Source organism: Acipenser ruthenus, chromosome 4 (genome assembly GCF_902713425.1).
Source record: "Acipenser ruthenus chromosome 4, fAciRut3.2 maternal haplotype, whole genome shotgun sequence".
Lineage (NCBI taxonomy): Eukaryota > Metazoa > Chordata > Actinopteri > Acipenseriformes > Acipenseridae > Acipenser > Acipenser ruthenus.
In genome coordinates this window covers 37,482,612-37,495,704 of record NC_081192.1, presented here as the reverse complement: position 1 = coordinate 37,495,704, position 13,093 = coordinate 37,482,612, and positions in this window count along the sequence as shown.

Below are 13,093 nucleotides of genomic sequence, written 5' to 3'. Positions count from 1 at the left end.
AAATTACTAAATTATGAATTAAGGTTCCAGCCACAGGTGTATAAATAGGGTGATCGCGGGTGTGCGGGGGTTGATTAGGATTGATGTTGGTGTTAGAGGAGAAGGTGTGTGTTTTGTGTTCTGTTCCGTGTTGTCCCGTCCTCTGCTTAAGTTTTCGTAAGTTCTGTAGAACCCTTTGTTTTGGTCCTTTTGTTTTGTTAAGTGTGGCTCTAGTGGCTACTACAGCCGACCTCAGCACCCTGAACTGAAAGGTAATACGCAGTAACATTTTCATCTATATTTCATAAATAAATTCATGATTTCTGTATTTTCCTCACTTTATTAAATTATCTATTAAAGCGCAATGACAAATTTGGAAGAATATTCTATTTTTGAATGTGAGTTAAGTGTACTGTACCCCAATGGGAAACCACTGTGTATTCTTTGCCACACATTTTATAGTTGCAAGACTTACAATATAAAAAGAGATTTTGAAAGTGCTCAGTTTCTGGTGGACTTTTATATCCTCTGAAAGATCGCACCAGAGGTAAACACATATGGATGCCTTTTTTGCAGTTGCATTGAGATTCGATCTGGATTTGGAAAAACTTGCGTTTTGCACAGCTAATGGTGCTGCAGCAATGACTGGCTCTGCTGTCAGATTCTCAGCTTTGCTCTGACAGCACCTGTTGGATTTGTTACACACGGACAATTGGCTGTTTGCTTTCCACTGCATTATCCACCAGGAAAGTTTGTGTGCATAAATGGGGTGATCTAATACAACAAAAGACTGCATGGATAAGGTAGGGAAAATAGTTAAACAACTTTTTGCTGTTGCCGTGATCAGTTAGATTAGTGGCAATTCACTTCAAATCACGTGTGAGTAGAACTTTCTGATAAGGAAACAATTCTAATTTAAAATGTCATGAGCAAAAATGTCATGAGCAAAATAAAATGTCATGAGCAAAATAATCTGTTGTACAATGACATTCGAAATGCGTGTAGAAAAGGAGAAGCCATACTAATGGGGGATTTCAACTTCCCCCGTATAAAATGGGAAAACCCGATGGGGGGCACGACGGACGAAATTGAAATGGTGGAAATAACAAATGACTGCTTCCTATCGCAATTTGTCAAGGCACCGACTAGAGGGGAGGCATGCCTTGATTTAGTCTTTTCAAATAATGAAGACAGAATAACTAAAACAGAGGTCAGAGAGCCATTGGCAAACTCAGACCGCAACATGGTCTCATTTGAAATATTTTTTAAAACCCCAAAAGTAATGACTAAAGCTAAGGTTTACAATTTTAGAAAAGCAAACTATGAAGGTATGAAACAGAGACTAACAGAAGTAGATTGGAGTAAAATAGAGAAAACATCCACAGAAAAAGGATGGCTGTTTTTTAAAAATGTAGTACTAGAGGCACAAAACAATTACATCCCAAAAGTAGACAAATCTAAATTTAAAACAAAATGGCCAAAATGGTTTAATAGATCAATTAAAAAAAATATTCAGCGAAAAAAGGCACTTTACAGAGCATTTAAAAGGGACCAAAAAAAAGTACACAGAAAGAGTACTTGGAACTGCAAACACAAGTCAAAAAGGAAGTTAGAAAGGCCAAGAGAGAGATAGAAATCAATATTGCTAAGGGGGCTAAAACCAATTCCAAAATATTTTTCCAATATTATAACAGCAAGAGAACATTCAAAGAGGAGGTTAAATGTCTAAGAGACACAAATGACAAAATCATAGATGAAGAAAAAAAAATAGCAAATATATTAAATGATTACTTTTCACAGGTTTTTACAAAGGAGGACACGGACACAACATGTCGACCTGTTCCTATCCAATTTTAAATAACTTTAGCATAACAGAGGCAGAAGTGTTAAAGGGACTAGGAGCTCTTAAAATAAACAAATCCCCTGGGCCAGATGAGATCCTCCCAATAGTACTCAAAGAAATGAAAGAAGTTATTTACAAACCGCCAACCAAGATCATGCAACAGTCTCTTAACACAGGGGTTGTACCGACAGACTGGAAAATAGCAAACGTAATACCGATCCACAAAAAGGGAGACAAAACCGAATCAGGTAACTACAGACCAATAAGCCTGACTTCTATTATATGTAAACTTATGGAAACTATAATAAGATCCAAAATGGAAAATTACCTATATGGTAACAATATCCTGGGAGACAGCCAGCATGGTTTTAGGAAAGGGAGATTGTGTCTAACTAACCTACTTGACTTTTTTGAGGATGCAACATTGAAAATGGATAACTGCAAAGCATACGACATGGTTTATTTAGATTTCCAGAAAGCTTTTGACAAAGTCCCGCATAAAAGATTAATTCTCAAACTGAACGCAGTAGGGATTCAAGGAAATGCATGCAGATGGATTAGGGCGTGGTTAACAGGTAGAAAACAGAAAGTACTGATTAGAGGAGAAACCTCAAAATGGAGTGAGGTAACCAGTGGTGTACCATAGGGATCAGTATTAGGTCCTCTGCTATTCCTAATCTACATTAATGATTTAGATTCTGGTATAGTAAGCAAGCTTGTTAAATTTGCAGACGACACAAAAATAGGAGGAGTGTCAAACACTGTTGAAGCAGCAAAGGTCATTCAAAATGATCTAGACAGCATTCAGAATTGGGCAGACACATGGCAAATGAAATTGAATAGAGAAAAGTGTAAAGTATTGCATGCGGGCAATAAAAATGTGCATTATAAATATCATATGGGAGATAGTGAAATTGAAGAAGGGAACTATGAAAAAGACCTAGGAGTTTATGTTGACTCAGAAATGTCTTCATCTAGACAATGTGGTGAAGCTATGAAAAAGGCCAACAAGATGCTCGGATATATTGTGAGAAGTGTTGAATTTAAATCAAGGGAAGTAATGTTAAAACTCTACAATGCATTAGTAAGACCTCACCTAGAATATTGTGTTCAGTTCTGGTCACCTCGTTACAAAAAGGATATTGCTGCTCTAGAAAGAGTGCAAAGAAGAGCAACCAGAATTATCCCGGGTTTAAAAGTCATGTCGTATGCAGACAGGCTAAAAGAATTGAATCTATTCAGTCTTGAACAAAGAAGACTACGCGGCGATCTGATTCAAACATTCAAAATCCTAAAAGGTATAGACAATGTCAACCCAGGGGACTTCTTTGACCTGAAAAAAGAAACAAGGACCAGGGGTCACAAATGGAGATTAGATAAAGGGGCATTCAGAACAGAAAATAGGAGGCACTTTTTTACACAGAGAATTGTGAGGGTCTGGAACAAACTCCCCAGTAATGTTGTTGAAGCTGACACCCTGGGATCCTTCAAGAAGCTGCTTGATGAGATTCTGGGATCAATAAGCTACTAACAACCAAACGAGCAAGATGGGCTGAATGGCCTCCTCTCGTTTGTAAACTTTCTTATGTTCTTATGTACTTATTTATGTCAGCAAAAAACTAAAGCTATAACTCAGGCCCGCAGCCAGCCATAAAAAAAAAACAAAAACAAAAAAACATATGCAAAGTTATTGCTTAGTACTATGCTGGTTAAAATATATATGACTCTTTGGTTAAGGCCATTACAATTGAATTCAATCAATATGCCTTTAGAATGCAGCAACCAAGTAATCAGACAAATTAAACAAATTTAATACATGCACAGTAAATGAAGCTAGCTTAATAAAACTTAAACTGACCTGCTCACAGAAGCATCTAATTTAAATATTTGCACTAAGACTCCAAGTGGTAGGCTACAATGCTCATTTGAATCCAGGTCCTTAGTTAGCACGGTCTTCTTCAAATTACTATCAAGTTGGTCCATGCAGCATCCCGTTCGCTTATTTGACATCTTTCAGTTTCACAATGGTTTGGGACCTCAACTAACATTGTATTGTATTTCAATGCCTTTGCATGTGGCTGTTTTAGTCAATTTAGCATCATTATTACATATGATTTGGCCCGCGACTCGAAGATTGGGCCGGGTCTTTTGCGCAGAAGCCAGCATATAATTCTAGTTTATGTCTTTTTGATGGTGCAGACATTATAAGCGGGCATGATCTGTGACCAGTGTAAACTTTCTTCCCCACAGGTAATACCTTAGGGCTTCTATCGCCTATTTCACAGTGTGACAGAAAGACAATGATTCTTGGTGGTAAATCTCCCTCCCGACCTGTGAGGGCGCTAAGTAACAGGACCAGAGTACCCTGGACTACTTAGCCTGACACTTCGTTCCGAGGGTTAAAAGGAAGTCGGTCATTTAGAAAAGGGGCAGAGCTTCAGTACACTAACTCATCGACCCAGAAGGGAAATGATGTGGCAGCCGCGGATTGGAGGAGTGGCTGCAATCGTTTACCAAGGGGTCATGAGTGACGGTATAAGTAGGGGTCAAAGCAATGTAATCTGTTCCTTTGTTTTGGTTAATGGTAAAAGAACCTAGAAGGACCTGTATTGTGACTATACGTATTGTGAGTGTTTGTTTGTTTTTGTCTAATTGTTGGTTGTTATTATTAGACAGCCAACACGTTCTGGAGCTGTCGCCAGAGGCCAACACAAACCCGGAACAGCACTGCTCTCGTATCACCATAAACTGTACCACAATCACTAATTCATGCACTAAACAGACTTGTGTATGTGTAACGGGACTATTATTTTGGGACCAACCCGGGGATTATAAAGTAAGTAATGCACACTGCTGTATTACTTACCAGCTTTATTATTTACTGTTTGTTTAGTTGTCAGGCACTGGACAGAAAAGAAATAAAAACAAACCTTTGCATCTGGATTATAATTGTCTGTCTGTTCTTTGATCACCTGCACCTGCACACTGTTAGTCACTTTGCCACACACAGTCTGGCATTTTCTCAATTGTGGCATAATTCCTTTCCCTGGGGAGCAGCTTTCTGCTTAAATATACAATTGGATACTCTTCCCGTTCCTGCAATTGAGACAACACTGCCCCCAAATCCACTTCCAATGCGTCGGTCTACACAATAAAAGGGCTGTTAAAATCTGGACTTACTAGTACCGGGTCTGAACATATTGCTGTTTTCAAGTCCATAAAATCCTTTTCAGTGTCTGCTGACATATTGGGTGCTGAACCTCGTGTTAACTATGTCAGCGGTGCTGCTCTGGTGGCAAAATCTTTAATGAACCCTCGGTAATATCCCAGTAACCCTAAAAATGACCTGACCTGTTTTTTGTTGACTGGATGACTGCAAGACATAATAGCCTCAATCTTACTATTTTGTGGCTTATTAAACCATTTCCCAGTGTGAACCCTAAATATATGTCTCTTATCATACCCATATCTCCACGACCCCTGGGCCAACGAACTCAGAAGAGTCTTAGCTAAAGAAAGACATCTGTCACGGGTTCATATGCCACCCCGCTGCCAGATGGCGGGCGTTGCCCCAAAGGGGTTTTATAATGGGATTTCCCATAGACATTTTCCAGGGTGCTGTATCTCGGGTTCCGGGGGTCCCCGAGACTTGAAAATCGGTACGGGGGTCCACCTCAGGGCCCCTGTCGATCCCTCAAAGCGACATGTCCCCAGCTGGAAAGGACCCCAGTTTAGACTTTTTTTGCCAACCTGGGGCTCAAAAACTATTGGAAATGCAACCTTGACACGCCATCATACTGAAAATGTGAAAATTTGTTGAAAATGTAGCATTTAAAAAGGGTTGGCTCCCTGTGAAAGAGGGCCCCCAGACATGACCCTAGGAAGTTCAACCCGGTTTCTAGGCCCCTGGGTCATAGAGATATGACCCCGAAAAGGGTCGTTTTTGGACATTTTTTGACGGGGTGTATTTCGGGCTCTGTGGTTCTGTTAGGAACTTGATTTTTTTTTGTGGCGGGGCCCCATGGGGCCCCACACAAGGAGTCACCGTTTTCATGGTTCAGGTACCAAGATGGCTCGGCAAAGTGAATTTTTTTGTCATGACTCGAGTTTTTGGGTGAACCACCGTGCCGTTTTAGGGGGTGGTTTGGGGCGCTCTCCTGAGTCTATATCACTTTGAATGGTGGTTCTCCGTGCTCGGTTTCGAGAGATATGCCTGAAAATGTGTTTTTCAACCATGCCATAGACATGAATGAGGCTGAACACCCTGAACGCCCTGAAAATAATTTTTGCAAAGAATTGCTACGAAACTGGGCATGTTATATTCAGGCTGGTCTAGAACCCTTCGAACGGTGGTTGTAGGTGCTCAGGTTCGAGAGATATGACTGAAAATGTGTTTTTTAACACTGCCATAGACTGAATGGGGCTGAACACCCGAATATACTGTATATTTTGCAAAGAATTGTTACGGTGGGTGTATGCGTTCAGGGGTTGCATGGTGGTGTGTGCGTGCAGGGGTTGCATGGTGGTGTGTAGCGTGCAGGGGTTGCATGGTGGTGTGTGCGTGCAGGGGTTGCATGGTGGTGTGTAGCGTGCAGGGGTTGCATGGTGGTGTGTGCGTGCAGGGGTTGCATGGTGGTGTGTGCGTGCAGAGGTTGCATGGTGGTGTGTGCGTGCAGGGGTTGCATGGTGGTGTGTGCGTGCAGGGGTTGCATGGTGGTGTGTGCGTGCAGGGGTTGCATGGTGGTGTGTGAGTGCAGGGGTTGCATGGTGGTGTGTAGCGTGCAGGGGTTGCATGGTGGGGTGTGCGTGCAGGGGTTGCATGGTGGTGTGTGCGTGCAGGGGTTGCATGGTGGTGTGTGCGTGCAGGGGTTGCATGGTGGTGTGTGAGTGCAGGGGTTGCATGGTGGTGTGTGAGTGCAGGGGTTGCATGGTGGTGTGTGAGTGCAGGGGTTGCATGGTGGTGTGTGAGTGCAGGGGTTGCATGGTGGTGTGTACGTGCAGGGGTTGCATGGTGGTGTGTGCGTGCAGGGGTTGCATGGTGGTGTGTGAGTGCAGGGGTTGCATGGTGGTGTGTGCGTGCAGGGGTTGCATGGTGGTGTGTGCGTGCAGAGGTTGCATGGTGGTGTGTGAGTGCAGGGGTTGCGTGTGGAGGGGAATTGCAGGGCAGGTTTGGCGCAAAAGAGGGGGCGGGAGGCAAGGGCATATAAGGAGGTGCAGGGAAAAGACTGGGAAGGGTAGGGTAAAAGAAAAACTACTACAATCATTTATTTTCACTTTCGACTCCCAGTCCCCTTTCCCTCACTTTATGATTTTAATTATTGTTAAAATAAACGGCCTTCATCTATTCACAGTTGCAGTCACATTTCTGTCCCAAAAAGAATCCGAAATGCTACAATATATTGATGGACATTACAAAAGCAAATGAAATGCCCTTTTTTTGGAATACCATGTTCCTTCTCAAAAATGTGTTATAATATTAGCCTTTAATAAAGGAAAACAACTGCTTTAATTCATTTTCATGTATCTATTTCAGTGCAATGTAGTTTCTTCATTGTAATAAGCAATACGTCTTTTTAACATTTACATTTTATTTCTGTTAAAGAGATAAACATTAGAGATAAACTAATGTATCCTATAACAAAACTGCAATATTGTATACATTTTATATTAAAATATATCGCGCAAACGATTATAGATATATGCTATTTGAAAGAAAAAAAGTACATCACCACAGAAAGCCAATTCTTACATTCGTGCATAACATGATAATTTATATAAAGTAATAACCCATAGTTTGTTATATTGGTACTGCAAAATACCACATTATATTTTAATTGAAAGGTTGTGGAAAGCAGATGTCTCTCTCTCTGATCACAATGTTAAAATTGCCTGCACTTTTTCCCACTCGTGTGACGACATATTCATGTGACAGACATGAACCAATCAAAACGCAAGACTTATGTGGTTCCATCCCAAAAACCGGGCCTGATCTCCGGTGGTGCTATAATGTTATGTTCGAGTACGTCAGTTTTACCTGGAAACTCCCCATTACGATTAATCATTTTGTTTACCGCTATATTCTGTTCTATTAACAAATGCTTTCCAATTTTGAGTGTGCCTTCCCCTGTGCTAGATGTGTTCTCCGAATCAAACTCCATTCTCTGCGACTGTCCCCGTCCCGACCAAATTATCCCTCTTTCCATGGTTTATTTGATAAGGCTTTAATTTCTCTGGCTGGAAAACCTTGTAATTTATTCACTTTTTCTATCATCAAATTTTAGGCTACCACTTTAAAGTTTCACCAACTCGTTTTTCATTTCTTAAATGTAAACCACCAGGTTTCTGACCCGACACTAGCTGACATTTATTATTATTATTATTATTATTATTATTATTATTATTATTATTATTTGTTTATTTAGCAGACGCCTTTATGCAAGGTGACTTACAGAGACTAGGGTGTGTGAACTAAGCATCAGCTGCAGAGTCACTTACAACTACCTCTCACCCGAAAGACGGAGCACAAGAGGTTAAGTAACTAGCTCAGGGTCACACAATGACTCAGTGGCTGAGGGGGGATTTGAACCAGGGACCTCCTGGTTACAAGCCCTTTTCTTTAATCACTGGACCACACAGCCTCCTATTTGCCACACAATACACAGAACTGCTCCACCTCTTTATACATGTGTATTTATAAATGTTTATCAAACAGGAATTGCAGGTACTTCAACTTTTAAATAAATGTATGTTAAAAATGGATTCCCTTCTCCTCACTTGTATTTACCACTGTGTTTTAGGTAATTTTAGGTAATTCAGGATACACAAAAATGTGAAATTCCTGGAACCTAATTCAAAATTGAGCTTGTCCACAAAGTTGAAGTTAACCCTCAGGAGTACTAAAAAAACAAATGATTGGCTTGCTGAAGCAGTTACCATACACAACTAACGAAGTATAATTCATCACATCTAACCATCAAATCCTTGTTTTCAGAAATGTCGCATTCATTCACAAATGGAATCTGTAAAAAAGTCTGAAATATGTTTTAGTTGGAGCCAGGCATTCCTAATACAGTTGAATGGTTTAACAATGATATATCTCCAGAAGCAATATAATTAACTTTCTGTAATTTTATAATCAATAATGTGCTGCATTTAATTAATTTACTGTCAGCAGCTTAATTTGTGTTAATCTTTACATATTTCTTCTTCTTCTTCTTATTGGATAGAGTTATTTCAGTGTATTAAGGTTTTTCTTCACCAGACTAATGGAAAGGATGTTTCAATATAATACTTTAAATAGTATTTGTATAAATAAAGCCATGATAATGAAGTACAGACATTTCTTAAAATGTGTTATTAACAATGTATACAAAATGCTGGTAATGTTATATTCAAATGTTCTTTTTTGATCTCAACAAAGGAGTGATACTAGAAGTTAATATATAGTTTAAAAAAAACCCCTCCAAATTCAAAGTAGTAAAAAAAAAGCATTGGTTATCAATTAAATAAATAAATTTAAAAAATACAATAAATATTTTATTTCAGAAAATGTCACTGCTTGAATCGAAAAAATGCCTCATGTAATGTCTTAAGATGACCAGGTGGGGGCAGCAAAAGATTGCTTAAACATACAAGGTTCACCTATATTAAAAATAGATACAGTATTAGAATAGCGAACACGTTTGCTACATTTCCTCAGAGTTCCTAACATTATGCATACTGTACTGGTACTTTTACAACTATATTATTACAGCATATGCATTTCATATAAAAATAAACTGGGAACTTTTACATGACATATATTGCTATCTTATTTATAGAAAATGGAAACATTTGTGGCATAAATAAGATATGGCATTAAAAACCTCATACCGGTACTTATATTTATAGGGAGGTTTTATTTGGGAGGACTTGGCATTGGCAGAGTGGCTAGGCTACCTTTTCAGTTTTTTTTCAGTTTATTATTGGCTACAATGTATGAGACACAAAGAAAAAGAGATGGAATAGTGAGCAGAGAGGTCCAGTGGGGTGACAGAGAGGGTGGCGGGGCAGCAAGCCCTGGAGAAGGTGAGGTCCAGTTGACGGCCAGCTTTGTGGGTAGGAGGGGATAGAGAGAGAGAAGTTGAAGGAGAGGAAGGAATCCGGCAGAGTGGGTGAGGTTGGAGAGATGGATATTGAAATCACCCAACAGGACAGTTGGGGTAGACAGAGGAGGGGGAGGAGAGGAGATAGTCGAGTTCATTGAGAAAGTGAGAGAGAGGTCCAGGGGGATGGTACAGTACAATTAGCAGGAGTTGACAGGGATAGGTTAGTTGGACAGCGTGAAATTCAATGGTGTTAACAGAGAGTGAGGAGAGGTCAGAGGAGACAGAAAAGAGTGAGGAGGGAGAGAGGAGAAGACCAGTCCGACCTCCCCGTCCAGTGAGACGTGGAGTATGGGACAGGACCTAGAGAGAGGACAGGGCAGCAGGAGTTAGTGTTATCAGGAGAGAGCCAGGTTTCAGTGAGAACAAGGAAATCGAGAGAGAGGTGGGAGTCAAAGGCAGAGATGAAATCAGCTTTGTTAGCAGAGAAGTGACAGTTCCAGTGGGCACCAGAAAGAGTGCGGGAGGGGAGAGAATGGGAGGGAGAGGGGGGGGGGGGTCAGATGGGTTAGGGGAGCAGCAGGGGAGAGAGACAGAGAATAGGAGTGAAAGGACAGAACAGGGATGTGAGAGACAGTCATAGCAGGACAGGTGAGGCAGATAGGTACAGTATTAGTGGGAGCAGGAGCGGTGGGGGGAGGGTACAGACCTGTCTAGTAGTTGGCGTCTTCCAGAGTGCTGCTAGGTTCGGATTTTCTACAACAGCCTCTCCTCGGACCCTCACTTTGCAAGGGAATTGGTTAACAGCTGCTAAACTGCGCTAAGACAACACTTAAGCAATACAATAGTTTCAATGCACTTCAATGGGATCACACAACTACAAAAGCTGTCTGGAAACCAATCAAATTGCAAATCAACCTCTATTCAATTTAACCACTCTCACCTGGTAATAATCACAACAGTGGATCACCCAGTTAAAACACCACCTTAATAATGTTACTACAATGAATTGAAAAACAAAATGTACTTTTATTTCCACCAACACCACTAACAAGGGAAATTAATCCAGGAACCTTAATAGAATATTTAAACAACCCTTTATATTTACTGATTTTGTATTACACTTTTTAAAATCTGGTTAAAAAACATGTAAAAAAAAAACGTGTTCTTCGTGTGCTTTGCATATTTCAGACATTAAACTGTCAAAATCAATTTACTGTTACATTGCATGTCTATTATACTGTGATACCTACGGTTGTGTGTGTTAAAATTTAAAAAATCATTTGGAAATAAAGTTGCTGTTTTTTATATTTGAATGTGCCTTTCCTTGCTAGGAGGAAAGGAGCAGATAGAGGATGGTGTTGATTGGGAGGTGGCAGGTTTTTTGTCTTTGGATATAAAAGTATACATACCTGTCCTTTCTATATTCTAGGAACACAGAAATATGCTGTAATCAATGGATACAATTAAAGGTAAGTCAGGATTATCATTTATACCTTTAGTTTGAACTTTACATGCGTTGTGTTCTTGCAACTATTTTCTTGATTCTAATGCAAGTGGTATTTCAAAGAGTCTCCGGTCTGGCTGGTAATCACAAAGACAGATAAAATAAACATACATATTAAAAAAAAAAAAAAGCAATGTGAAGTTACATTTACGACAAGAACAGTTTCTAAAACTATTTTCATGCCCTAACAAACAGAGGAACATAAATGATTCTATTGAAAGAAGTTCATATTCCCAAAAAGCATTTTCATTTAGTAACACCAGATACTTAAATAAATAAATAAATAAATAAATAAATAAATAAATAAAAAGGGAATGTTTCAATACTTTAGCTGTCTATGGATGGGGTAAATGGACCAGCAAAAAAAAACAAAAACATGATTAGTAATTCTATTATCAAGGGTCTAAGCCAAATGCAGACTAACTGGCAGTTTTTATTGAAGTTACTGTAACACTAAAATCTAATTTCAATTACAGAACAATGAAAAGTATTATAAATTTAAAATTACAGTGCATTTTATTGAAAATACAGTTGTAAAGTGAGCTTTTAAAAAGTATACATTGCAAATTAACTGCACTTCAAACCTGCATATCCCATTCTGATCACAGGCATTTTTAGCAAGGCGTCCTCAATGTCAGATATTGAGGAAATTGGAAACACGGATGACTTGCATCCAGTTTTCTGTTCATAGGCCTGTATTGTATCCCAGTTTTTCAGAATGCTTAAAGTGTTGAAATGTATTTTCTTGTATTCAAGTATATTGCCCACCACTTTCAACACCCCCACTTTTGTTTGCAAGGATAGTGCTGTTTTTGCACTGCTTCATGGAAATGGCAGTGATGCATGAGCATTATAGCAACTCGAAATACATCATAGGATCAGTTGTCCCAAAAAAAGCACTAAAATACAGAACAGTGGCACTAATCTGGATGCAAGTTAGTGCATTTCCCAATATCCTTTACACTCAGCTGTTTGAATTAGGGCTGTTGGGGGTGCCCCATAATTTGCACTAACAGGAAATTAGTGTTAAGTGAATTAGTCTTGTAACCGTGTAGAAATGTGTCTAATTCAAGTTTGTTTTAATGAAAATGGATTGTAATTGGTGTCTGAGCAGTTTACTGGGAGGGTGCAGCAGTCAAAAAGGGTTATCTTCATTAAAATGCTTTGTTCCCTACATAACTTCCTTATGCAAGACAAATAAAAGGTAGAATGCTGCACCCTGACACGTGCGGGTAAGCTTTAATGTATTCTGTGAAATCAATTTATCAGTCACTAATTTGATGAAAAATGTAAGTTTAGCAAAACAAGAAGTTTAAAAGGTTCAGGAGGAAGAATTGCACCCAACAGTCCCCCATATCCACCATTGTAGCTACCCCTTGATACTATCTGTTATGAGAGGGTCTACTTCCTTGTCTACCAGGCTATGTGATGGACCCTCAAACCAATTGAACCCAAAATACTCCAGCCACAATTATGATTAAGATTATGGGTGTTGCATAATCATAAGTAAAAAAAAATAATAATCCCGCAACACAGAAATTGGGAGTTTTGTCCTGATCTACTAAGCTGAATACCTTGGACTTAAAGATTGGAAGAATAGATTTTCAAATATGTATATCTCTATTACATTTAGTAGGAATAAATCCGACTTAACAAGGTAATGCCGCAACATTTTGATCA